Source organism: Hypanus sabinus, chromosome 13 (assembly GCF_030144855.1).
Source record: "Hypanus sabinus isolate sHypSab1 chromosome 13, sHypSab1.hap1, whole genome shotgun sequence".
Taxonomy (NCBI): domain Eukaryota; kingdom Metazoa; phylum Chordata; class Chondrichthyes; order Myliobatiformes; family Dasyatidae; genus Hypanus; species Hypanus sabinus.
The window spans coordinates 59500916-59528626 of NC_082718.1; the positions used below are offsets into that span (position 1 = coordinate 59500916).

At 50.4% G+C, this 27711-nt stretch overlaps 1 protein-coding gene across 8 annotated transcripts in view; it reads left to right on the forward strand.

The window, feature by feature from the left end:
- Window positions 1–27711, forward strand: part of rassf8b (Ras association domain family member 8b) — a 170614-nt gene that overhangs the window by 99569 nt on the left and 43334 nt on the right. The gene's annotated exons all lie outside the window — the stretch shown is intronic.

Below are 27711 nucleotides of genomic sequence, written 5' to 3' on the forward strand. Positions count from 1 at the left end.
TGTGGGAATGGATGTGGGGGGGGGTTGAGGACAGACTGAGCGGTGTGGGAATGGATGTGGGGGGGGTTGAGGGCAGACTGATCGGTGTGGGAATGGATGTGAGGGGGGGTTGAGGACAGACTGATCGGTGTGGAAATGGATGTGGGGGGGGGTTGAGGACAGACTGATCGGTGTGGGAATGGATGTGAGGGGGGGGGGGTTGAGGACAGACTGATCGGTGTGGGAATGGATGTGAGGGGGGGATTGAGGACAGACTGATCGGTGTGGGAATGGATGTGGGGGGGGTTGAGGACAGACTGATCGGTGTGGGAATGGATGTGAGGGGGGTTGAGGACAGACTGAGCGGTGTGGGAGAGGATGGGGGGGTTGAGGACAGACTGATCGGTGTGGGAATGGATGTGAGGGGGGGTTGAGGACAGACTGAGCGGTGTGGGAATGGATGTGGGGGGGGGGTTGAGGACAGACTGATCGGTGTGGGAATGGATGTGGGGGGGGGTTGAGGACAGACTGAGCGGTGTGGGAATGGATGTGGGGGGGGTTGAGGGCAGACTGATCGGTGTGGGAATGGATGTGAGGGGGGGTTGAGGACAGACTGATCGGTGTGGAAATGGATGTGGGGGGGGTTGAGGACAGACTGATCGGTGTGGGAATGGATGTGGGGGGGGGTTGAGGGCAGACTGATCGGTGTGGGAATGGATGTGAGGGGGGGGTTGAGGACAGACTGATCGGTGTGGGAATGGATGTGTGGGGGTGTTGAGGACAGACTGATCGGTGTGGGAATGGATGTGTGGGGGGGTTGAGGACAGACTGATCGGTGTGGGAATGGATGTGGGGGGGATTGAGGACAGACTGATCGGTGTGGGAATGGATGTGGGGGGGGTTGAGGACAGACTGATCGGTGTGGGAATGGATGTGGGGGTGGTTGAGGACAGACTGATCGGTGTGGGAATGGATGTGGGGGGGGATTGAGGACAGACTGATCGGTGTGGGAATGGATGTGTGGGGGGGTTGAGGACAGACTGATCGGTGTGGGAATGGATGTGGGGGGGGGTTGAGGACAGACTGATCGGTGTGGGAATGGATGTGAGGGGGGGGTTGAGGGCAGACTGATCGGTGTGGGAATGGATGTGGGGGGGGGGGTTGAGGGCAGACTGATCGGTGTGGGAGTGGATGTGGGGGGGGGGGGTTGAGGACAGACTGATCGGTGTGGGAATGGATGTGGGGGGGGGGTTGAGGGCAGACTGATCGGTGTGGGAGTGGATGTGGGGGGGGGGGGTTGAGGACAGACTGATCGGTGTGGGAATGGATGAGGGGGGGGTTGAGGACAGACTGATCGGTGTGGGAATGGATGTGGGGGGGGGTTGAGGACAGACTGATCGGTGTGGGAATGGATGTGGGGGGGGGGTTGAGGCAGACTGATCGGTGTGGGAATGCATGTGAAGGGGGTTTGAGGACAGACTGATCGGTGTGGGAATGGATGTGGGGGGGGGTTGAGGACAGACTGATCGGTGTGGGAATCGATGTGTGGGGGGGGTTGAGGACAGACTGATCGGTGTGGGAATGGATGTGGGGGGGGGTTGAGGACAGACTGATCGGTGTGGGAATGCATGTGAAGGGGGTTTGAGGACAGACTGATCGGTGTGGGAATGGATGTGAGGGGGGGGTTGAGGACAGACTGATCGGTGTGGGAATCGATGTGTGGGGGGGTTGAGGACAGACTGATCGGTGTGGGAATGGATGTGAGGGGGGGGGTTGAGGACAGACTGATCGGTGTGGGAATGGATGTGAGGGGGGGGTTGAGGACAGACTGATCGGTGTGGGAATGGATGTGAGGGGGGGGTTGAGGACAGACTGATCGGTGTGGGAATGGATGTGAGGGGGGGGTTGAGGGCAGACTGATCGGTGTGGGAATGGATGTGAGGGGGGGGTTGAGGGCAGACTGATCGGTGTGGGAATGGATGTGGGGGGGTGGGGTTGAGGACAGACTGATCGGTGTGGGAGTGGATGTGGGGGGGGGGTTGAGGACAGACTGATCGGTGTGGAATGGATGTGGGGGGGGGGGTGAGGACAGACTGATCGGTGTGGGAATGGATGTGGGGGGGGGGTTGAGGACAGACTGATCGGTGTGGGAATGGATGTGGGGGGGGGGGTTGAGGACAGACTGATCGGTGTGGGAATGGATGAGGGGGGGGTTGAGGACAGACTGATCGGTGTGGGAATAGATGTGAGGGGGGGGTTGAGGACAGACTGATCGGTGTGGGAATGGATGTGGGGGGGGTTGAGGACAGACTGATCGGTGTGGGAATGGATGTGAGGGGGGGGGTTGAGGACAGAATGGATGTGAGGGGGGGGGTTGAGGACAGACTGATCGGTGTGGGAATGGATGTGAGGGGGGGGGTTGAGGACAGAATGGATGTGAGGGGGGGGTTGAGGACAGACTGATCGGTGTGGGAATAGATGTGAGGGGGGGGTTGAGGACAGACTGATCGGTGTGGGAATGGATGTGAGGGGGGGGTTGAGGACAGACTGATCGGTGTGGGAATGGATGTGGGGGGGTGGGGTTGAGGACAGACTGATCGGTGTGGGAATGGATGTGAGGGGGTGGGGTTGAGGACAGACTGATCGGTGTGGAATGGATGTATGGGGGGGGATTGAGGACAGACTGATCGGTGTGGGAATGGATGTGTGGGGGGGGATTGAGGACAGACTGATCGGTGTGGGAATGGATGTGGGGGGGGTTGAGGACAGACTGATCGGTGTGGGAATGGATGTGTGGGGGGGGATTGAGGACAGACTGATCGGTGTGGGAATGGATGTGTGGGGGGGGATTGAGGACAGACTGATCGGTGTGGGAATGGATGTGGGGGGGGTTGAGGACAGACTGATCGGTGTGGGAATGGATGTGTGGGGGGGGATTGAGGACAGACTGATCGGTGTGGGAATGGATGTGGGGGGGGGTTGAGGACAGACTGATTGGTGTGGGAATGGATGTGAAGGGGGTTTGAGGACAGACTGATCGGTGTGGGAATGGATGTGGGGGGGGGGTTGAGGACAGAATGGATGTGAGGGGGGGGTTGAGGACAGACTGATCGGTGTGGGAATAGATGTGGGTGGGGTTGAGGACAGACTGATCGGTGTGGGAATGGATGTGGGGGGGGGGTTGAGGACAGACTGATCGGTGTGGGAATAGATGTGAGGGGGGGGTTGAGGACAGTCTGATCGGTGTGGGAATGGATGTGAGGGGGGGGGTTGAGGACAGACTGATCAGGACAGACTGATCGGTGTGGGAATGGATGTGGGGGGGGATTGAGGACAGACTGATCGGTGTGGGAATGGATGTGGGGGGGGATTGAGGACAGACTGATTGGTGTGGGAGTGGATGTGGGGGGGGTGAGGACAGACTGATCGGTGTGGGAATGGATGAGGGTGGGGTTGAGGACAGACTGATCGGTGTGGGAATGGATGTGAGGGGGGTTGAGGACAGACTGATCGGTGTGGGAATGGATGTGAGGGGGGGTTGAGGACAGAGTGATCGGTGTGGGAATGGATGTGGGGGGGGGTTGAGGACAGACTGATCGGTGTGGGAATGGATGTGGGGGGGTTGAGGACAGACTGATCGGTGTGGGAGTGGATGTGGGGGGGTGGGGTTGAGGACAGACTGATCGGTGTGGGAATGGATGTGGGGGGATTGAGGACAGACTGATCGGTGTGGGAATGGATGTGGGGGGGGGTTGAGGACAGAACTGATCGGTGTGGGAATGGATGTGGAGGGGGTTGAGGACAGACTGATCGGTGTGGGAATGGATGTGAGGGGGGGTTGAGGACAGAGTGATCGGTGTGGGAATGGATGTGGGGGGGGGTTGAGGACAGACTGATCGGTGTGGGAATGGATGTGGGGGGGGTTGAGGACAGACTGATCGGTGTGGGAGTGGATGTGGGGGGGTGGGGTTGAGGACAGACTGATCGGTGTGGGAATGGATGTGGGGGGATTGAGGACAGACTGATCGGTGTGGGAATGGATGTGGGGGGGGGTTGAGGACAGACTGATCGGTGTGGGAATGGATGTGGAGGGGGTTGAGGACCGACTGATCGGTGTGGGAATGGATGTGAGGGGGGGGGTTGAGGACAGACTGATCGGTGTGGGAGTGATGTGAGGGGGGGTTGAGGACAGACTGAGCGGTGTGGGAATGGATGTGGGGGGGGGGGTTGAGGACAGACTGATCGGTGTGGGAATGGATGTGGGGGGGTTGAGGACAGACTGATCGGTGTGGGAATGGATGTGAGGGGGGGTTGAGGACAGACTGATCGGTGTGGGAGTGGATGTGAGGGGGGTTGAGGACAGACTGATCGGTGTGGGAATAGATGTGAGGGGGGGTTGAGGACAGACTGATCGGTGTGGGAATGGATGTGAGGGGGGGTTGAGGACAGTCTGATCGGTGTGGGAATGGATGTGAGGGGGGGGGTTGAGGACAGACTGATCAGGACAGACTGATCGGTGTGGGAATGGATGTGGGGGGGGATTGAGGACAGACTGATCGGTGTGGGAATGGATGTGGGGGGGGGATTGAGGACAGACTGATCGGTGTGGGAGTGGATGTGGGGGGGGTGAGGACAGACTGATCGGTGTGGGAATGGATGAGGGTGGGGTTGAGGACAGACTGATCTGTGTGGGAATGGATGTGAGGGGGGTTGAGGACAGACTGATCGGTGTGGGAATGGATGTGAGGGGGGGTTGAGGACAGAGTGATCGGTGTGGGAATGGATGTGGGGGGGGGTTGAGGACAGACTGATCGGTGTGGGAATGGATGTGGGGGGGGTTGAGGACAGACTGATCGGTGTGGGAGTGGATGTGGGGGGGTGGGGTTGAGGACAGACTGATCGGTGTGGGAATGGATGTGGGGGGATTGAGGACAGACTGATCGGTGTGGGAATGGATGTGGGGGGGGGTTGAGGACAGACTGATAGGTGTGGAATGGATGTGGAGGGGGTTGAGGACAGACTGATCGGTGTGGGAATGGATGTGAGGGGGGGTTGAGGACAGAGTGATCGGTGTGGGAATGGATGTGGGGGGGGGTTGAGGACAGACTGATCGGTGTGGGAATGGATGTGGGGGGGGTTGAGGACAGACTGATCGGTGTGGGAGTGGATGTGGGGGGGTGGGGTTGAGGACAGACTGATCGGTGTGGGAATGGATGTGGGGGGATTGAGGACAGACTGATCGGTGTGGGAATGGATGTGGGGGGGGGGTTGAGGACAGGACTGATCGGTGTGGGAATGGATGTGGAGGGGGTTGAGGACCGACTGATCGGTGTGGGAATGGATGTGAGGGGGGGGGTTGAGGACAGACTGATCGGTGTGGGAGTGGATGTGAGGGGGGGTTGAGGACAGACTGAGCGGTGTGGGAATGGATGTGGGGGGGGGGTTGAGGACAGACTGATCGGTGTGGGAATGGATGTGGGGGGGGTTGAGGACAGACTGATCGTGTGGGAATGGATGTGAGGGGGGGTTGAGGACAGACTGATCGGTGTGGGAGTGGATGTGAGGGGGTTGAGGACAGACTGATCGGTGTGGGGAATAGATGTGAGGGGGGGTTGAGGACAGACTGATCGGTGTGGGAATGGATGTGAGGGGGGGGTTGAGGACAGACTGATCGGTGTGGGAATAGATGTGAGGGGGGGTTGAGGACAGACTGATCGGTGTGGAATGGATGTGAGGGGGGGGTTGAGGACAGACTGATCGGTGTGGGAATCGATGTGTGGGGGGGGTTGAGGACAGAATGGATGTGAGGGGGGGGGTTGAGGACAGAATGGATGTGAGGGGGGGTTGAGGACAGACTGATCGGTGTGGGAATAGATGTGGGTGGGGTTGAGGACAGACTGATCGGTGTGGGAATGGATGTGGGGGGGGGTTGAGGACAGACTGATCGGTGTGGGAATAGATGTGAGGGGGGGGTTGAGGACAGTCTGATCGGTGTGGGAATGGATGTGAGGGGGGGGGTTGAGGACAGACTGATCAGGACAGACTGATCGGTGTGGGAATGGATGTGGGGGGGGATTGAGGACAGACTGATCGGTGTGGGAGTGGATGTGGGGGGGGTGAGGACAGACTGATCGGTGTGGGAATGGATGTGGGGGGGTGAGGACAGACTGATCGGTGTGGGAATGGATGGGGGGGGGTTGAGGACAGACTGATCGGTGTGGGAATGGATGTGGGGGGATTGAGGACAGTGATCGGTGTGGGAATGGATGTGGGGGGGGGTTGAGGACAGACTGATCGGTGTGGGAATGGATGTGGAGGGGGTTGAGGACAGACTGATCGGTGTGGGAATGGATGTGAGGGGGGGGGTTGAGGACAGACTGATCGGTGTGGGAGTGGATGTGAGGGGGGGTTGAGGACAGACTGAGCGGTGTGGGAATGGATGTGGGGGGGGGGTTGAGGACAGACTGATCGGTGTGGGAATGGATGTGGGGGGGATTGAGGACAGACTGATCGGTGTGGGAATGGATGTGGGGGGGGTTGAGGACAGACTGATCGGTGTGGGAATGGATGTGGGGGGGTGGGGTTGAGGACAGACTGATTGGTGTGGGAATGGATGTGGGGGGGTTGAGGACAGACTGATCGGTGTGGGAATGGATGTGGGGGGGGTTGAGGACAGACTGATTGGTGTGGGAATCGATGTGTGGGGGGGGTTGAGGACAGACTGATCGGTGTGGGAATGGATGTGGGGGGGGTTGAGGACAGACTGATCGGTGTGGGAATGGATGTGAGGGGGGGTTGAGGACAGACTGATCGGTGTGGGAATGGATGTGGGGGGGGGTTGAGGACAGACTGATCGGTGTGGGAATGGATGTGAGGGGGGGGTTGAGGACGGACTGATTGGTGTGGGAATGGATGTGGGGGGGGGTTGAGGACGGACTGATTGGTGTGGGAATGGATGTGGGGGGGGGTTGAGGACGGACTGATCGGTGTGGGAATGGATGAGGGGGGGGTTGAGGACAGACTGATCGGTGTGGGAATGGATGTGGGGGGGGGTTGAGGACAGACTGATCGGTGTGGGAATGGATGTGAGGGGGGGGGGTTGAGGACAGACTGATCGGTGTGGGAATGGATGTGGGGGGGGGCGGTTGAGGACAGACAGTTGAAGGGGGAGTGGGAAGGAGAATTAAAATGACCAGATGCAAAGTGGTCGCACGATCAGCGGCCGTTCTCACTGATGCAGTGAAGACCAGATTGGGAGCTCCGAACACAATGATTAGGGACAGAGAGAGGGCACGTAATAGTCTGCCTCACCTGGAAGTGCCACTGCCACGCTGAGGTCAAGTGCACATTCGTGGGACACACCTTATATTCCATCTCATGGTATGAATGATAATTCCTGTAATCACCCCCTCTGTTTCCATCCTCCACCACTTTTTTTTAAACTATTTTTGATTTTTTTTTCCCCATTCTGGTTAGTGTCTCTCCTCACCCCTTCTTTCCCCACAACCCCCCCTTCAGCCCTTTACCTCTTCCACTTATCCTATCCCGTCTCTTTCTGGCATGAACATAGTGAGGCCACAACTGACTAATGCTAGTCTGAGGAATATGGGAACACACATTGGGACGCGCGTATTGACAGTGTCCTGCTTGCAGTCACTCACCTTCCAGCAAGTGTTTCAACGCAGAGTGGTTGCAGTCAGTTAAATCTCGGCTCCATGAGCGGCTGCACATAGTTCTGTTAAACTGGGATCGTTTGCATCAATAATTCCTCACATGCAAAATCAAAGATGTTCAAAGGGAATTTATTATCCAAGTACATATATGTCACCATATACAATCCTGAGATTCAGTTTCTTGCGGGCATTCACAATAAATACAAGAAACACAATGGAATCAATAGAAGCCCACAGCCAACAGAATGGACAAACAACCAGTGTGCAAAAGACGGCAAACTCTGCAAATACAAAAATAATAATAAATAAATAAACAATAAATATTGAACATGAGAGTCCTTGGGTTGTAGCAACAGTTTAGTGATGGGGTGGATGATGTTATCACTCTGTTCAGAAGCCCGATGGTTGAGGGGTAATAACTGTTCCTGAACCCGGTGGTGTGGGCCCTGAGGCTCCTGTACCACCTTCCTGATGGCAGCAGCCCAAAACAGGTTACAGCACTGTCGGGGGTGTTTATTTGCTTGTGAGGCATCGTAAGGACATTGTGTATGTGACTGTTCAGGTGTACTGTGGTTGTCTTGCAGGTTATTTCAGCGAGGTGGTGAATAGTGAAACTATCTGAATTTCTAATGGTGTTTGTTGCTCAGGGGGAGGGAGGAGACCGTGTGGAGGAGAGTCTGTCTGTTAGGCAAACAAAATCAGGGGATGCGGCTTCGTGGTTCAGCCTGGAGCTATTGATGGAGCCTCCTGTGAATGGATCGTTAACACTGAAGTATCTATTGTCATAGTGTGGTGACCCATTTCCTGGCACATCCGAACCGACTCACAATTAGATAGCCTATGGGGGTTTGCGAGCACAGAGCTTTGGAGCCTCTCCGCCATGGGGGGCAGGTTGAGGGAGGCTTAAAAGTGAGGCTGAAGATTTCGAATAAAGTTTTTTCCCTTCGACTGCAGTTACCAACTCCGTGTCGTAATTTTAGCACTGCGTGTAGCACACCGCTACAATTGATGACCCCGATGGTCCAAACGATTTTTGGACCAGAAATGACCGACGCCGCCTCTGTTCATGCAGTTTCATTGAAACTGCCGGGTTTCTGGACACAGCGCCCGGACCTATGGTTCCAGCAAGCCGAAGCCCAATTCCACGTTCGCCAGATCACCTCAGAGGACACCCGCTACTACTACGTGGTGAGCTCCCTCGACCAGGACACAGCGGCCCAGGTCGCGGAGTTCGTACAGTCGCCCCCGGCAGACGGCAAGTACACGGAATTCAAAGCCCTGCTCCTCAGGACTTTCGGACTCTCACGGTGCGAGCGGGCTGCCCATTTACTGCACCTGGATGGCTTGGGCGACAGACCTCCATCGGCTTTAATGAATGAGATGTTGTCTCTCGCTGACGAACACACACCCTGCCTCATGTTTGAGCAGGCATTCCTGGAGCAGCTGCCCGAGGACATACGCCTGCTACTGTCTGACACGGATTTCAGTGACCCCCGGAAGGTGGCAGCCCAGGCTGTGGAACGCCAAAAAGGTGAGCGGGGCGTCCATCGCACAGATCTCCCAGCCACGCTCCCGGCAGCAAACCAGTCCAGGCCCGGCCGCAGAGCCCGCCAACCCCCGGCCCAATGAACACTGGTGCTTCTACCACCAGCGGTGGGGCGCAGAAGCCCGCCATTGTCGCCTGCCCTGCAAGTTCCCGGGAAACGCCATCGGGATAGCCTCCTGTATGTGTGGGATAGAAGGTCGGGATGCCGGTTTTTGGTCGATACTGGGGCTGAGATCAGCGTTTTACCTCTGACGAGTTACGACACCCGCAGCAGGGCACCGGGTCCCCCTCTGAGGGCCGTGAATGGCAACACAGTAAGGACCTATGGCACCCGTCAGGTGCAGCTACAGTTCGGCTCCAGCCAGTTCACGTGGGACTTCACACTGGCCGCCGTAGCCCAACCGCTTCTGGGTGCGGATTTTTTGCGGGCTCACAGCCTACTGGTCGACCTGCCCAGGAAGAGACTGGTACACGCCGAGACCTTTCAGACGTTCTCCCTGGGTGCAGCCCAGTTGCCAGCCCCTCACCTCAGCTCCATCACGCTGTCCGACAACGACTTCACCAGGGTCCTGGCGGATTTCCCATCGGTTCTGGCACTGCAGTTCACAGCGGCCATGCCCAGGCACGGCGTACAGCACCACATCCCGACCCAGGGACCACCCCACCACGCCCGCGCTCGGCGGCTACCCCCGGACAAGCTCCGACTGGCGAAGGAGGAGTTCCAGAGGATGGAGGAATTGGGGATCATCCGGCGGTCCGACAGCCCATGGGCCTCCCCCCTGCACATGGTGCCCAAAGCGATGGGAGGCTGGAGACCGTGCGGCGACTACCGCAGGCTGAACGAGGCTACCACACCGGACCGCTACCCTGTGCCGTACATTCAGGACTTTGCAGCAAACCTGCACGGCGCACGGATCTTCTCCAAGGTAGACCTCGTCCAAGGGTACCATCAAATCCCGATGCATCCTGACGACGTCCCCAAAACGGCTCTCATCACCCCGTTTGGCCTTTTCGAGTTCCTCCGCATGCCGTTCGGCCTGAAGAATGCCGCACAGACGTTCCAGCGGTTTATGGACGCGGTGGGATGGGACCTGGACTTCGCGTTCAACTATTTGGATGACATCCTCATAGCCAGCAGCAGTCGTCAGGAGCATCTGTCCCACCTCCGTCAACTCTGCGCCCGACTGAGTGAGTACGGTCTTACAATCAACCCCGCCAAATGCCAGTTCGGACTCGATACCATTGACTTCCTGGGCCACAGGATTACTAAAGACGGGGCAACCCCTCTGCCCGCTAAGGTAGATGCGGTCCGCCTCTTTCCCCGATCAAAGGCCTTCAGGAATTCGTAGGTATGGTCAATTTCTACCGCCGCTTCCCTTCAGCTGCCCGGATCATGCGCCCCCTGTTCGCCCTGATGTCGGGTCCGAGCAAGGACATTACCTGGGACGAGGAGTCCGCCGCAGCTTTCGTTCAAACAAAGGAAGCTTTGGCGGACGCCGCAATGCTAGTACATCCCAGAATGGACGCCCCTACCGCCCTCACAGTGGACGCATCCAACACGGCAGTCGGTGGGGTGCTGGAGCAACTCATCGCAGGTCGCTGGCAACCCCTGGCGTTTTTCAGCAAACACCTGCGACCACCCGAGCTCAAATACAGTGCTTTCGACCGGGAACTGTTGGCGCTCTACCTGGCAATCCGGCATTCCAGGTACTTCCTAGAAGGTCGGCCCTTCACCGCGTTCACGGACCACAAACCGCTTACCTTTGCGTTTACGAAAGCGTCCGACCCCTGGTCGTCCCGCCAGCAACGCCACCTGTCCTACATCTCTGAATACACGACGGATGTCCGGCACGTCTCGGGTAAGGACAATGTCGTGGCGGATGCGCTCTCTCGCCCTACCGTTCATGCCCTTTCTCAAGGGGTAGACTTTGAGGCACTGGCAGAGGCGCAGCAGGCGGATGAGGAGATTCCGAGTTACAGAACCGCAGTCTCCGGTTTGCAGCTCCAGGACCTCCCCGTGGGCCCGGGTGAGAGGACCCTACTCTGTGACGTCGCCACCAGCCAGCCCCGTCCCGTTGTCCCGACAGCCTGGTGGCGCCGCGTTTTCAACTCCATTCATAACCTGGCGCATCCCTCCATCCGGACAACTGTCCGGATGGTTTCCAGCAGGTTCGTTTGGCACGGACTCCGCAAACAGGTCAGTGAATGGGCCAAAACGTGCATGCACTGCCAGACGGCCAAGGTGCAGCGGCACACCAAAGCCCCACCGCAGCAGTTCCATCCCGCCCACCGGCGTTTCGACCACATTCATGTGGATATTGTGGGCCCCCTGCCAGTGTCGCGCGGAGCGCGGCACCTCCTGACTATTGTGGACCGGTTCACAAGATGGCCAGAGGCGGTCCCGCTCACCGACACCACCTCCGAATCTTGCGCCCGAGCCCTGATCGCCACCTGGATATCTCGCTTTGGTGTACCAGCCCACATTACCTCCGACAGAGGCGCCCAGTTCACCTCCAGCCTGTGGTCAGCTATGGCCAGCCTTTTGGGGACTCAGCTGCACCACACAACTGCCTACCACCCACAGTCGAACGGGCTAGTGGAGTGTTTCCACCGTCACCTGAAGTCGGCCCTCATGGCCCGCCTGCGAGGAGCCAACTGGGCGGACGAACTTCCCTGGGTCCTACTCGGCATCCGCACAGCGCCCAAGGACGACCTGCACGCCTCGTCGGCCGAGTTGGTATACGGCACGCCCCTGGTCGTCCCCGGGGAGTTCCTCCCAGCCCCAAGGGGGCAAGAGGAAGATCCCGCAGCAGTCCTGGGCAGACTACGCGAGAAGCTCGGTAACCTGGCCCCCATACCCACTTCACAGCACGGGCGGCACCCGACCTGCGTACCCAAAGACCTACAGAACTGTAAGTTTGTGTTTGTACGAAGGGGCGGGCATCGGCCACCGCTGCAGCGGCCATACGAGGGGCCGTTTATGGTGCTCCGGAACAACGGGTCCACATTCGTGCTGGACGTTGGGGGGAAAGAGGAGGTTTTCACGGTGGACCGCCTCAAACCGGCCCATGTGGACCTGGCGCAACCGGCCGAGTTTCCGGCACCTCGGCGCAGAGGCCGACCTCCCAAGCAGGTTCTGGCCCAGACTGTGGACATTGGGGGGTGTATCGGCGGTTCTGGGGGGGGGGGGGGTTTATGTGGTGACCCATTTCCTGGCACATCCGAACCGACTCACAATTAGATAGCCTATGGGGGTTTGCGAGCACAGAGCTTTGGAGCCTCTGCGCCATGGGGGGCCGGTTGACAGAGGCTTAAAAGTGAGGCTGAAGATTTCGAATAAAGTTTTTTTCCTTCGACTGCAGTTACGGACTCCGTGTCGTAATTTTAGCGCTGCGTGTAGCACACCGCTACAATAGTGTTATTGCAGCACTGAAACAGGCCTTTCCCACAGTGTCTGTCCTGACCATCATATTTGCTAACCCTTAGTCCTTTGTCTTTCGTAATCTAGTGATTTTTAAATGCCTGTCCAGAAGGTATCTGTCTCCAGCACCTCCACTTTGTGGGCATGCTATGTGGGTGCCAGAATATGTGACCACACTCGAGGGCTGTCCCAGCACATCCTTCAGTATGATGATGGTTAATGCAAACGAGGCATTTCACTGTGTGTCTTGATGTACATGTGATAAACAAATCTGAATCTGAGTGTCTGTGATTCCAGCCACTCTCAGCGTGGGGGGAGTTCTTCCTCGGTCCCCCTAAACCTGTGGCTTCTGCTGTTGGACCTCTCTGCAATGGAGAAAAGCTTCCCATCAAGTACCCCGTTTAGGATCATTGTCATTATGTGGCATGTGGTACGCCGTGGGTGATCATGGCCTTGTCCGTGATTGTTGAAAGCAATATTTTCCAAAAAGAAGTGGTTTCCTTCTGTGCAATGACCCCAGCCATTATCAATACCCTTCAGAGGTTGCCTGCCTGGCGTCAGTGGTCGCATAACCAGGACTTGTGATCTGCACCAACTGCTCATACGATCTGCTTCCATGACTATATATGGCCCTGATGGAGGTTGGGGGAGTGGGGGCAAATAGAGGGAAGGAGTGCCTTACACCTCCTTCGGTGGAGACGTACCTTCGCCACGCCACCTGGACCCTTCATAATTTTGCCCACCAGTCTCCCCCACCTTAAGGAACAGTGACCCTGTCTGCCCGGACTCTCCTTTGAACAGAAGCACTGCAATCCAGGCAGCATCCTGATGACTCTGCTTCATACCCTCTCCAGTAGAATTACATCCTTCCTATCGTGTGGTGATCAAAAATGTCTGGCCAATACTTTATCAAGCTGTACCATAACGTTTAGTGTTACTGATCAGTTGTTGCGTTTTGTTCTGTTGTAAATGTTTGAGAAGTTGACGTTGTAATCTGGATCCATTTCTGTGCCTGAACACTCCTAAGGAGGGTCTCCTGTTGGTACTAGGCCAGTGCTGCTGCCTGGCACATCCAGGACCCAACTTCAGCCGTAACCTCCAGCACCATCGGTGTAGATTTTCCACATTCTCACTGGGACTCTGTAAGATTCCCCCGGGTGCTCTCTTTTCCGCCCGGCATTCCAATGACACATAGGTCGGTAGGTTAATTGGATGCTGTAAATCACCCCTGGGGTTGTTGGGGTGGGGGTGGGGGGAATGAAATGGGATCAGGGTAGACTGAGACGAGTGGTGATCGATATAGACTTGTTGAGTGGTAAAGTCTGGATCATTAGACCATAAGACATAGGAGCAGAATTAGACCATTTGGCCTATCGAGTCTGCTTTGCCATTCAATCATGGCTGATTTATTTTCCCTTTCCACTCCCTAAGCTTTGACACCCTTGCTAATTGACCTCTGTTTTAAATATCCCCAGTGACTTGGCCTCTACAGCTGTCTGTGACAATGACTCCCGGCTGAAGAAATTCCTCCTCATCTCTGCTGTAAGGGATGTCCTTCTATCCTGAGTCAGTGCCCTCTGGTCCTGGGACTCCCTGCTCTCAGAAATACCCTCTCCAGATCTTTTCTACCTAGGCCTTTCTGTATGCGATAGGTTCCCCCCCCACCCCACCAGTTTTTCTAAATTCCAGTGAGTACAGGCCTAGAGACATCAAACACTCCTCGTATGTTAACCCTTTCATGTCAGAATCATTCTGGTGAACTTCGAGACCTCCTCCAGTGCCAGGGCCCCCTTCCTTAGATAGACTTGTACAACACAGAAACCTATTAAGCTTAAGATTACATTTGAGAGCCGGTTTGAGATCTTGACAGAGGGATTGTTGTACAATAAGAAGCACTGTCTTGTGGACATGGGATTGGGTAGAGGTCTCCACCGTCCCCTTCAGGTGAGTTCGAGTGATGCCAAGCACACTCTGGCAGTGAGCAGCGCTGTCCTAGTGACTAGTACATTGCTTTACAGTGATCAGAGACTGGGTTCAATTCCCGCTGCTGTCTGTAAGGTGTTTGCACGTTCTCCCCATGACCATGTGAGGTTCCTCTGGGTGCTCGGGTTTCTTCCCATGTTCCAGAGGTGTACGGGTTAGGGTTAGTGAGTTGTGACTGCGCTATGTTGGCGACATTTTTAGGCAATCCAGTATGGTCCTCACTGGTGTGCCTTGGCACGAGTGACTCATTTCATGTGCCTGTGATAAGTAAAGCTATTCCATGGATCTCTCACTGTTTCAGAGAGTCTGTGAGCTTCCTGGCCGACGATCCGAGGCACTTGTCACAGTGTGATTGCTGGGTTTCACGTTTTTTGTCTCAAGAAATGTCATGTGAGCCTGTATCGTGGATCATAGAGCATTACCACACAGAAACTGGTTCTTTGGCCCATCTGGTCCATGCTGAACTGTTATTCTGCCTATTCCCATTGACCCTCACCTGCAGCATCGGCCTCCACATCTCTCCCATCCATGCACTTAACAAAACCTCTCAAATTCTGAAATAAAACCTGCATCCACCACTTCCGCTGGCAACTGTCACCACCCTCGGAGTGAAGAATTCACCCTCGGGTTCGCCTTAAACAGTTCACAGTTTACCCTTGACCCAAAGGGATATGATCTCTGGTCCTGGTCTCACCCAACCTCAAGGTAAACAAAAGCAGGTTTTTCCACTATCTCTATCAAATCTCCCCTCATTCTCCTTTACTCAAATCCTAACTTATTCAACCTTTTGTCATAACTCATCCTTCTACATTTTCTCTGTACTCTTTCAATCTTATTGATAACTAACTTGTAAGCAGGTGACTAGAACTGCACACAATATTCCAAATGAAACTTCAACATAACATCCCATACTCAGTACTTTGATTTATGAAGGCCAATGTGCTAAAAGATTATGACCCCTTCTAAACGAGTGTGATGCCACTTAACAAGGAATTATAGTTGTGCTTCTCAGTTCCTCTGTTCTCAGTGCCTTCTCATTCACTGTGTAAGCCTTGCCTCCCTCCTTCCCTTCTAAATGTTAGGTGTTTTTTTCATTAAAAACAACAAGCGGCAGAGAGAAAACACAAGCGGTGTAAAGCAAGAGAGCTTTACTTTGAAAGTGGACCTGTTTCGGATGGGCCAAAGGGCCTGTTTCTGTGCTCCAGTTCTCTATGACTGTTCTCCCAGTGTCAGGAGATGGGATGGAGTACTCTCATTTGGGGAGAGGCTGGGGCAGGTGCTCACTAACAAATTAATCTAAATTGTGTCCAGTTGTAGGCCTCGCCCATTCAGCCTCACACTGATTTGCTTTAACCACTTGGCCAGGGCCCTCAACCTTCGGATGACGGGACACTTCTGTCGATCCATTACCGACTGTGTTTGCGCTGAGTGATGTCCTCTCAGGGAAGCTGATGGTGTTCTCTCTGTCCTTTGTAGTTGGAAGTTGGACAGCCCTTCGCAGCCCTACAGTTGTCCAAACCCAGGAAGCCGCAGGCACTTGATATGTGTGGTGCCATCTCTATGCTGAAGGGTTTTGTGATGACTGGCTAACCTTGGTGCCAGAAACCGGCATGATGATGGTCGTCTGGACATTGAACTCCCTGATTACATTTTCTTTCGTTGGCTTGTGAAGGGATTACTGAACTAGACAGTTAAATCAGCTTACTAAACCCAGGGTCCAATCAGCAGCAGGATTACAGGGCATTAACCCTCTCAAGTGACTGATGCGGAGCATGCAAACTGTGGTGACCTATTTTTTGAATATTTGTGTTTCAGACCTTTATTCTTAGAGGTGTCAATGCCGGCCTTGAAAGCTTCCTAAATCTTTTTCTTCATGATTAGATCGATACTTTATTTTTCATAATCCTGGCAGGGTCTGGTTCAGTCAGAGTGCAGTGAAGGAAGACGTTGATGGTTACCACCCAGAAACGGGACCTTTGTCCCGTCCTGTCATGTCAAAGCTGAAGTAAATTTATTATCAGGGTATGTACACGTCACCATATACTACCCTGAGATGTATTTTCTCCCTCATCCCACTCCACTGCTCACCCACACACCAGGAGTACTTCACGCACTCACACTACTGGCCTACGTGTCTTAGAGAGCTGAGGAGAAAGCAGAGCACTGGGAGAAACCAGGTGGTCACAGGGAGAAGATACAGACTCCATGCATGCAACACCTGAGGTAAGGATTGAACCTGGGATGCTGGCTTCCTGGGGCTGTGACTTCACGATCTGGATGGTTGAGGTGGTTGATCTCGCCTCCTCCCCCGCACTCCCAGCTCTGTTATCTGCAACAGGGTTTGGGCTTCAAGACAATAGGTGCCCTTGGAGATGAATGTCTTCCTTCATTGTCACAGAAGCAGGGAATAGGAAATGTGAGTTGGCTACAATGTTGTGACATATTGCAAACCTTCAAAGGGTATCTAAGAGGCAATTATTGCTGGTGCTGGGCTGGGGTCAGATACAAACCAGGCAAAGATTAGTTCTTCCTTCCCCAAAGGATATTCCGGAATGGATGGGCTTTCTTTTTAAAGAAGAATCTTCTCCATTGCCACTTTTTTGCCAGTTAATTTCCAAATTTCAGGTGCATCAGAATCATGCCGGGAGTCCTGGCCAGAGGTGACAGTCTCAGGCTGAAAGGCAAATCAGTTGAGAAATGAGGAAAATTGTTTTCTTCCGGAGAGCGTTGAGCTTGTAGAACTCTGTGTCACAGCAAGCTCGTTTAATGTCTTCAGGAAGAAGCTGAATATTGTTCTTGGGGCTGGAGAGACCAAGGGATGTGGGGAGAAAGGTGGACCTGAGTTTGGATAGACCAAGTCAAGAGTCTGAACCCAAAACAGTAACTGCCCACTTCTGAGCAGGGATCTTGCTTGACCTCCTGAGATTCTCATGTTATTTTGCATTACTGAGTTTAAATGATGAGCTATGAACATATTGAATGGTAGAGCAGGTTTGAGGGGCAGAATGGCCTACTCCTGTCTTTCAGCAAAATATCCCATTCACAAACTGTGAGGGAATTTGAACTTCCCTGCTCTCTGGCTGTACCAGACCAGCAATAATCATTGCACAACTTTCTGCTGAATTGCCTTTCTCTTTAAAGGAGGCTGATTAGAGTTGGCTTTGTCTTTCTTACTCATTAATCTTGCCGTACAGTTAAAGCCGGGGGAACTTGGGCCTGATGCTGTGAAATCTTGTGTCTAGAATTGTTTAGTACGAGATTAGTTCATTGGGAGGTTTCTAAATGTTTCAATCAGTTTATAGTTCTGAGAGAGGAAATGTTTACGAAACTTTTCAAAATGTGAATTCCAGATGCAACATTTACCCTTGTGTTGCAGAACTTCATACCTAGTTAATTAACTGGTATTTACTGCTTTCTGCTAATCCGAGGGTCCATTGTGGTGAAGGCTTTGCAAACACAAAAGGGTTTAATTGTTGGCCTTGATTCAGAGCTCAGTCTCATTAAGTGTGAGCTTTAAAAGATACATTCGAAACATCTGGTTTCTCCAAATTTGAGCTGGATTCTGGTTTGTGCTTTCCCTTCTTCCTTGCCATCTTTTCTTTATTTACAAACCGCCCCCCCCCACCCCTTCAACCCACCAACTAATGTCAGTTCAAGTCTGAGAAGGGGAAATGAAGGAAGACAATGCACAAATTTTAGAGCTGATCATTTTGTCAGAGGAAGCTGGGCAGAATGCAAGTTGGAAGAAATACGAGGAGCTAAATGTCTGTGAAAACATCTGGACCAGATGGGCTACACCCTAGAAAGTGCACAGAAGGAAGCAAGGAAACGTTTGAGGTTTTAATATTTTCTTTAAAAAAGTTATAACATACTTGAACAGGAGGGGAACAATGCTGTAGTATTGTTGAAGAGCTGAGTCTGACATTTGGAAATCATTGACCAGATATTCAAATGGCAGAGAGTCTTCCAGAATTCCATAGAAAGGGCCTGACAATCTGAAGAGTTTATTTAAAGGTGAGTAAATGGACAGTGTACTTTCAGTTTACAGTTACTATTGAGTTCAGTGCCTGTACCTGTGATGCTTCAGGCACAAAATATAGAGGTTTTGTAGCCCTTGTTATTGGCAGTAGGCCCTCACGTCTGTCTGTAATTACTTCACTTGAAAGCATTTTCAATTTTGCCAGACGTCGTACGTGACTTCCTGCATCCTGGTTTGGTTTCCTTTGTGAAGAGCTTGTCAGGGATTGTTGTTCCTGTGTAATAGCAGCTACTTCTTGTCAGTCACCAAACTCCATTCAGTTTCTTCTGTTCCCATTGCCGGCAATGCTGGCACTTTGGATTTCCTTTTGTTGGAGGCTGGTGGCAGGCTTTTGAAAACTTGCATCGTGCTTGTGTTGGCTTTTATAAACATTGAGTATGGGGCATGTTGGGATGAGGCTATAGATGCCAATCAGAAAGTAGTGAGCCGTTTACATTTCATTAATTTAAAAAGGGACTGTAACATTTGTTAGTGCATTTATGAGGATAATATAATTTAGTTGTTGGGTTCTGATCTCTCAAGAGGAGTCTCTGCTAGTCATTGGGGACCTTTCATGTTGCTTCCCTGACATACCATGTCCCATTGAAAATGCATACCACCAGGGTCAGGAACAGCTTCTATCCTGCTGCTATAAGGCTTTTGAATGGACCTCTTGGAGGATCGAAATGACCTCTTGATTACTCAATCCAGCTCCTTATCGTCTCACTTCCTCTGCAGCACTATATTCTGCTTTCTGTTATTTTCCCTTTGAACATGTGTTTGGATGATGCCCTCCATTGGTCGGAATCGACCATGGATGTTGTGTCCTAACTGTTTGTGATATGCAAGCCAGGGCAGTCCGATACGGAGAGCAAGCTGTTGCCCCTGTAGCAGGCTCCCCCTTTCCACACAGCTGATGAATCCAAGGGAACGGCAGAGACCGATAAAGTTTGGCATCAAGAGATGCTAATCAGTGTCAAACTCAACATGGGCTTTAGCAACTCCAGCTCCGGATTTTCCTCTGGGTTTACTCCATGAGTGGGTATAGCCATGAGGCAGCAGAGGTTTCAGATCAGCGTCTTCCTTCTCCCAGATAAGCTGCAAGCCCCAACCGTCTGAAGTGACTGGTTTTAAGGTGCCAGTAATCCACCCTTGCCCCTTCTCCTGAGTAGAAACGGGTCCGACAGGCTTAGTAGCTAAGCCACACATGAAGAACAAAAACTAATCAAGAAAGTAGCCAGGACTCCCTCCATTTATTTGGGACACTACCTAGCTAAATTGGGGCAGGAGACTTGCCAAGCAGTTTCTAACTCCTATCAGTCAGTGCATTTGTGTGGCTGTTAGACAATACATCATGCTCAGAGTGAACAGTTTTTAAATAGCGTCAGTTGCACGTCTTTGTGTTCAAAAAGCAGTGATTTTTGTCACTGGTAGTTGGCAGGAAATGAGCAGTAAGACAATTCAGAACAGTTCTGCTCACTGCAGTTTCAAGCATTCAGGCTTGGAGATACCAGAAATGACCAGGAGTGAAAATGAAATTATTATACTTCTTCAGCCTTTTAAGAACTACAAGGAATTTGAAGGTATTGACAATCATTTTGAATGTTACAATGAAAATGAAGATTTGGAGGATGCAGTCATTGAACACATTGTATGAAGCCAGTCCATCATCTGCACTAGGAGTCCATGCTGATTTTGCTCATTTACAGCCAATCAAAAGAAAACAGCAGCGTACACAGGATGAATTCCTTTGTTGACACCTATTAGGAACTAACACAGCTTTATAGTACTGTAATAGTATTGGTAGTGTTCCAGTTTGTTCTGTATTTCATTTCAATACATAATTTGTTACTCCATTAAATGGTAGCTTTGTCTTTTTTGTAATACCTTTTTTAACTATTTCCATGAAACTTTGGCTGATTGGGGCAACTGCTTAACTGGGCAAAATGTACCAGTCCCAGCGTGTCCCAATTAACTGAATCCGCTGTATTTTTAAGGCAGGGGTAGGTAATCTGATAAGCAAGAGGGGATAAAGTTAGATGAACATTTCTTCCCCTCTGCCATCAGATTTTTGAATAGTCAGTGAACCCATGAATACCTCTTGACTAGTTTTGTTCTCTTTCTGCACAACTTATTTAATCTATTTATTACGTACTGCCATTTATAGTATATTTTATGTATAGTATTGTACTGCTGCCGCTGAGCAACAAATTTCATGACATTTGTCAGTGTTAATGAAGCTGATCCATATTCTGAGTGGAACGTGAAGTTAAGGTTGAGGTTGGATCTATTAGAGACCCAAGAGACTGTGGATACTGGAATCTGGAGCAATGCACATTGTCTCGGAGGAGCTCAGCATATCAGGCAGCATCTGTGGGGAAAATGGACAGTTGACATTTCGGGACAACGTCCTTCATCTGAACTAATGTTATTAAAGTTCAGGGCATGCACAAGAAGCTGATTGATCTGCTGCTTTGGAAATGGTGAATGATGTCAGACCATCAATGGTATTAACATTTGTGTAGCTGGAAAGCCTCCGTGTGTCACTAGAAGGTTTATGAAATAATTAGGACTTAAATCCTGGTCACAGAGATTGGATTGCAAAAGAGATCAGATGCAGAAGAGAGGAGGAGTTGATGGGGTCTGAGGTGGGCCACCAGCCCTTGCCCTCACTGGTTTGCTGGCCCAACATCTGACGTTGCTGGCCTTTGAACGCAGAGCAAAGGCATAGACACTACCCTGTCCCTGAGCCCAAAACTGACTGGTAACTTTCCTACGTGAAGCCAGCAGAGGGGCTCTGTTTTCTGTGGGTTCCGGAACACTGCTTCACCACTTGAAGTGGTTTTGGACCGAGCTTTGGTAAAGACGTTGTATTATCCTTTTCAAGGAGGTTTTGAGAACATCGTCGAGAGGTTTCCTCTGTCCGCTGGGTAATCTCTTGCCGTGACTGAATTTTAAGTAGACAGCCTCTTCAAGAGCCTGGCGTCAAGCATGAAAGAGATTTCAAAGACAACATTTATTATCTTAAGTACATATGTCACCATCTGCTACCTTAAAATTCATTTTCTTGCAGTTACAGGAAAATGAGGTATAATTGAATTTATGAAAAACTATATAAAAACAGACTGACAAACACTAATGTGCAAAAGAAGACAAATTGTGCAAATGAACAATAAATAACTGATACTGAGGATATAAGCTATTGAGTCTATCGGTTGTGGAATCGGTTCAGAGATGTGAGGCCGGTTATCCACACCGGTTTGGGAGGCTGCTGGTTGTAGTGTAGTAATGGTTTCTGATGGATGTGGTGTGGGACCTAAGGCTCCTGTACTTGCTGCCCAATGGCAGTGGTGAGAGGAGAGCATGTGGGGGTCCTTGCTGATGGATGCTGCTTCAGTCCTCCATGTAAATGTGCTGAATGGTGGGGAGGGCTTTGCTGCCACCCCCTCCAACTCTTTCGTCTCCAGAGAGAATGGAACATAACTTGGGACTTGGATGTTGGTGTGTTCAAGCTGCCAGTGACTTGGAGGATTTTACAGAGGCACCATGTTTAGTGTCTCCTTGGTGTTTGAGGTGGGTAATCGAGGTTTATCTTTGTAACCCCAACTCTGGCATGGCTTGGAGCATCGTTTGACTACAGGCATAAGATTCTACAGCTGCTTGATTCTGAAGGAACTGGCAAACTGCTGGGGGAGCTCACTGAGTTGAACAGCATCTGTGTTGGATGTTGTAGGATGGATCTGCAGTTGTTCCGTGTCAAAACCCGGCATCAGTACTGTTGGATTAGAGTCGAAATGGTTACTTGTAGTTTAACTTTGTTTCCTGATCTGTTTGTATAATCCCCTGCTTGTATGTATGTTGGGGTGGTACAGTAGTGCAGTGGTTAGCACAACGCTTTACAGTACCAGCAATTCCTGCCACTGTCTGTGAGGAGTTTATACGTTCTCCCCGTCTCCGACAGTCCAAAGGCAGTCGGCAGGTTGATTGGTCATTATAAATTGTCCCGTGGTTAGGCTAGAGTTAAATCTGGATTTGATGGGCAGCACAGCTCGAAGGGCCAGAAGGACGAATTCCGCACTTTCTCTCAATAAATAAAAATATCCCGTGGATTTTCAGTCATTTGTGGTATACCTTCTTCTGTACTTTTGTAGATTTTGTCTGTGAGCCTGAGGTATCAGGGCAGCATAAATCAGAATTGTCCTATTCTTACCAGAGGAGATTCCCTTGCACTGTATGTCCAGTCTCGGCCAGTTTTCAGTGTCGAGCACCCGGTGGGTTCTCTGTTAGAGTGAGTTGGTTACTGTCAGGGTTCATTACCTGCTGCTCTGCTTTATTGTTACAGTATTTCTTTGTTATGAACTTACAGTAAAATGGCTGCAACCAGAAGATTTACACTTCATTCTTGACTTCCGAAGAACCTTCTGAGCATCTTTATCCTCAAGTCCAACAGGACTCGTTTGACTCCCTTACAGACTATCGATCATAAAGGGCCAAGTAAATCTCGTGCTTGTAGGATTGGGTGAACGGGACAGGCATAGTACTGCAATCCTCCAGTAGATTATGCTGAAGAGGAGGACAAATGGGATGCAGGAACAGCTGCCAGCAATAGAGTGAGCAGAGTGGGGTGTCCAATACTGTGGGGGGTGTTCACTGGTTCTTTGTGTCTCTTTCCCATCATGGCAATTAGGTTTATTGCTACATGTATGTTGTGAAATTTGTTCATTTGTGGCCGCATCACAGTGCAATACATAAAATATACAATAAGTAACATTAAACTTTCTCTTTCTGAATATATCTGAGTGCAAGATTGTTGCTAGAAAGAGTGCCGAAGAAATTACCTTGGAATGGAGGGGTTCAGTTAGTAGGAGAGATTGGATAGGCTGTTTTGCTGTCCACCTGTCTCGAAAGGACCACTACTTTTAACCGAGCATTTGGCCATCTTGATGTGGCTTGGTATCCAAATCTGCTTAATTATTCAAAGGACTCTGGGACGTTCTGCAACATTAAGGGTTCTATAAAAGAAGGGTTGTGGCTGTGGTAGAGCACAGGAGCTCCCGAGGCTACAAATGACCTGACCTGCAGAGATTTGACTTGCAAATTCTTCTAGAAGTTTCAAGATAAGAAAGTTAGTTACAGGAAAATAAACTCGTGTTCTGGTTGTAGTATATATTCAGTTAATTTAGTTACGGGTAGTATTGAGGTATTTGATGAAATGGAGGAATTGTGTGTAGAGCAATGTAATGGGGGTAATTATATACTATAGTACAACGAATGGATACTCTTCAACAATATGGGGAAATTTTATTCCGATTCCAGTCCCAAATCCCATTTAAATTTGGTGAAATGCAAACATGAGGAAATTTCCAGGTGCTGGAAATTCAAGCAACACACACAAAATGCTGGTGGAATGCAGCAGCCCAGGCAGCGTCTATATGAAGAAGTACAGTTGACATTTTGGGCCGAGACCCTTCATCAAGACTAATGGAAGAAAGGGACAGCAAGAGATTTGAAAATGGGAAGGGGAGATCTGAAATGATAGGAGAAGACAGGAGGGGCTGCGGTGAAGCTAAGAGCTGGAAAGTTGTTTGGCAATAGGGATACAGAGCTGGAGAAGGGAGAGGATCATGGGATGAGAGGCCTAGGGAGAAAGAAAGGGGGAGGGGAGCACCAGAGGGAGATGGAGAGCAGGCAAGGAGCAATTGTGAGAGGGACAGAGAGAGGGGAAAAAAGGATAGATAAATAAATAGATAAGGGATGGGGTAAGAAGGAGAAGAGGGGCATTAACGGAAGTTAGAGAAATCAATGTTCATGCCATCAGGTTGGAGGCTACCCAGACAGAATATAAGATGTTGTTCCTCCAACCTGAGTGTGGCTTCATCTTAACAGTAGAGGAGGCCATGGATTGACATATCAGAATGGGATGTGGAATTACAATGTGTGGCTACTGGGAGATTAAAAACAATTGACAGTGATTATACACACCCAGGGATATTTTCATAGCTAGCTATAGTATAAAATACAGTATTGCACTAGGATTTGAGTTAAACCAAAACCCAGCTGTCTGCCTTCCAACTTGCACCCAAGTTGCCATTCACTCTGTACTTACAGATCTGTAGTGACATACAAGAAAATTAGTTGAAGGGGAGTTCTCAGGATTGGAATGTTGGTGTAGCTGGGGGATTGTCTGTAGTTCCGTTTCACTGGTGACCTAAAATATGCTCTTCACCCACCTCCGTGCCCACAGAGCCTTTGCAAGAACTGGACAAACACCTCCTACCCTCTAAATTTTGGAGGTGGGGAAGGTAGATGGGGGGGGGGATGGATTTGATTTGAGTGTATATGGCAGAGATAATCCAATTACTGAACTTTAAAATAAACAAATTTTAATCCTTCTGCCAGCTGTGCCTCATCCTTTGGTGTTTAATCCACACGTTACAGGTGACCCTGTGTTATTGGTGAGGGGAGGTGTGCTGAACTCCTAAAATATGGGCCATTTTGTGATTTTTTTTCCCCCTCTGGTAATGTGAAACCATGTGCATGTGTCAAGAAAAATAAGATTTTTAATAATTAATATATCTTTTATGGCATGATGTTTTAAATATTATGTCATAATGCTATAAAAATGTAATTGCTTGCACTTTTGTCCTCGCACATACTCCACAAATGCAAATTTTATTCTGGATGTCAATTTTTTGTGAATTCTGTAGAAGCAAATTAATGTAACCTAAGACTTTAATGCCTGTGTAAAGATTATCATGGTTAAGAGCTGTTTGCAATTGAATTATGAAGAGGGAATTTCCTTTTGCTGGCCTTCCTTCCCAGCTCTGCAGCTGATAATTACTCACTAAACTACAGCTCACTCCCTTCCATACAGAGTTTGATATTAGTCTGCATGACATCACTCTATCCATCGTATCGCTCACACCCATCAGCTTTGGGATGTCTTCTACCACACGTCTTTAACACACTGTGCTTCGGACCACACAATGGTGATTAGATTGTCAGTTACCACATATGCTTTCAAAGGGCTTAAAGAATATAATAATACTTTATTGATCCCAAGTGGGAGATTCTTTTGTTACAGCCCAACAATTAAAAACACAATTTAGCAATGTGCGGGCTTCACGAATAATGAAGTACAGAGTAATAATGTACCAATGTCCTGCAGTTACAAATATCTAAATCAGATTCATGTTTATTATCACTGACATTGTAGAATCAATAGAAATAAAGAGGAATAGTGAGGAAGTGTCCGTGGACTGTTCAGAAATCTGATGGTGGAGGGGAAGAAGCCATACCTAAAACGTTGTGTGTGGGTCTTCAGGCTCCTGTACCTCCTCTCTGATGGTAGTAATGAGAAGAGGGCATGTAACATACGGTGATGGTGAGTTTTAATAGACTCCCTGCAATGTATTACTTCCCCAAGCTTCCTTGAGATAGTTAAAGGTTTAAGTATGGCTATGGAATAAATGTGTCCCGCTTGGTGGTGCAATAATATCAGCGCCAGATTCCGGAGCGAAGGTTCCCGCGTTCGAATCCGAGTCGGGTTGAGCATCGAGCTAGCAACTTGGCCTCGTAAAAACAGGAATAGCTTGCTACGGAAACACCGTCATGACGGTGCCCCGATAACTCCACTGCCGAGTTAAGGGCTATTCTTCTTCTGAGGAATGAATGTGCATAGGATCGTGTATTCAGGTGGTGTGAAGTGTTTACAGTGCAGTACAGTGACTGAGGTAACAGAGAAGGACTAACTAGAATGGTTGATCAAACTAACTGCCTGGGAAAGGAAACTTTTAAGATGGTGTGGAAGCTTTGTTTTATAAAAGAACATGCTCACAAGATGAAGTCTGTGCATATATACATGGCAAGGCATGCTATAAGTAGAAGTTAACATCTTGATTTTTAATCAAGATTAGATACTTGAAAAATAAATTGTAAGGGTATGAGAGTGCATTGTTTATAGTTGCTTGAATGAGTTGACCTAGGTACAATGAGCCAGCAAGCATACAGTATGTATCAGTATCAGTGGTAGCAATTTGGATGTGCAGTGGAACTCCAGTCACTTTGCCAACAGAACAAAAGGAGGCCCTTTGGCCCATTGTAAATGAACTGGCCCAGCTGCTCCATTCCCAAACCCTGACCAGTTCTTCAGTAAAAGAAGATAATTGATGTCAGTCAGTGAATGCTCCAGTTGCTGTAGGTGTTGAAATTCTAAGGGAATTATCAGTGTGATTAGAATGACCTCCTGTTTTCTGGTCAAACCATAGTCTTTTCCCCATCCGCTCTTTACCAGTGGTTAAGTGAAGTTGTTGAGAACTTTATTTCTCTTGTAGTTTTTAAACAATGTCTACAAATCATTAGGTCCTCAGACTCCAGCATTAACCCACATCTTTCTGTGACCCTTAACTGTGCCTGACCCCAGCTACTGAATCATCGGCTCTTGGATTTGATAGTTTTAAGCTGAGGGTGCCACAGCCGAGGGGCCAGGGCCAGTTTGTACAGTATGTAGGGCTGGGACACAACACTGCTGTGTGGACTGTCCCTTTAAATAACTGCCCACCATTATTGCTTGCATTTCTTTCTTTAAAAATAGTTGGAAGTGGGATTTTCATTAGCAGTGGCTTGCCTCCTATGGTAATAGATTTGCTGAGAAGGCTAATGTGGCAACAGTTCAACTGGGTTTGGGAGCAGGCTGTTTTAGGAGTGTGGTATGGCTGAATATCCCCCCGTGAGGGCCCCCTTAAGATGTATAGTACTGTCTCAAAGCGTAAACATTTACATGTCACAGACTGGTCAGTCTTGCTCTTGAATCTAAAAGTCTTTGTGCATTGTTTAGTTCGTCTTCTTTCACTCCCCTAACTCCACCCCTCAAGTGGGAACGATCAGAACGTTTTCTTTTGCTTTAACATCTTAACCTATCATTTTTTTCTTGAATGTGCAGGAAACCTAACAGTAAGTGCGGGGAAAATTCGGATCCTTTTTGCCCTTTACTTGTGAATGCGAGTTCAGTGAAACCTAGATTGACGAAAACAGAACTTTTAAACACTGTCAGTTTTGTTAAGGGGCAGGAAACTAATTTTATTTGGATGGG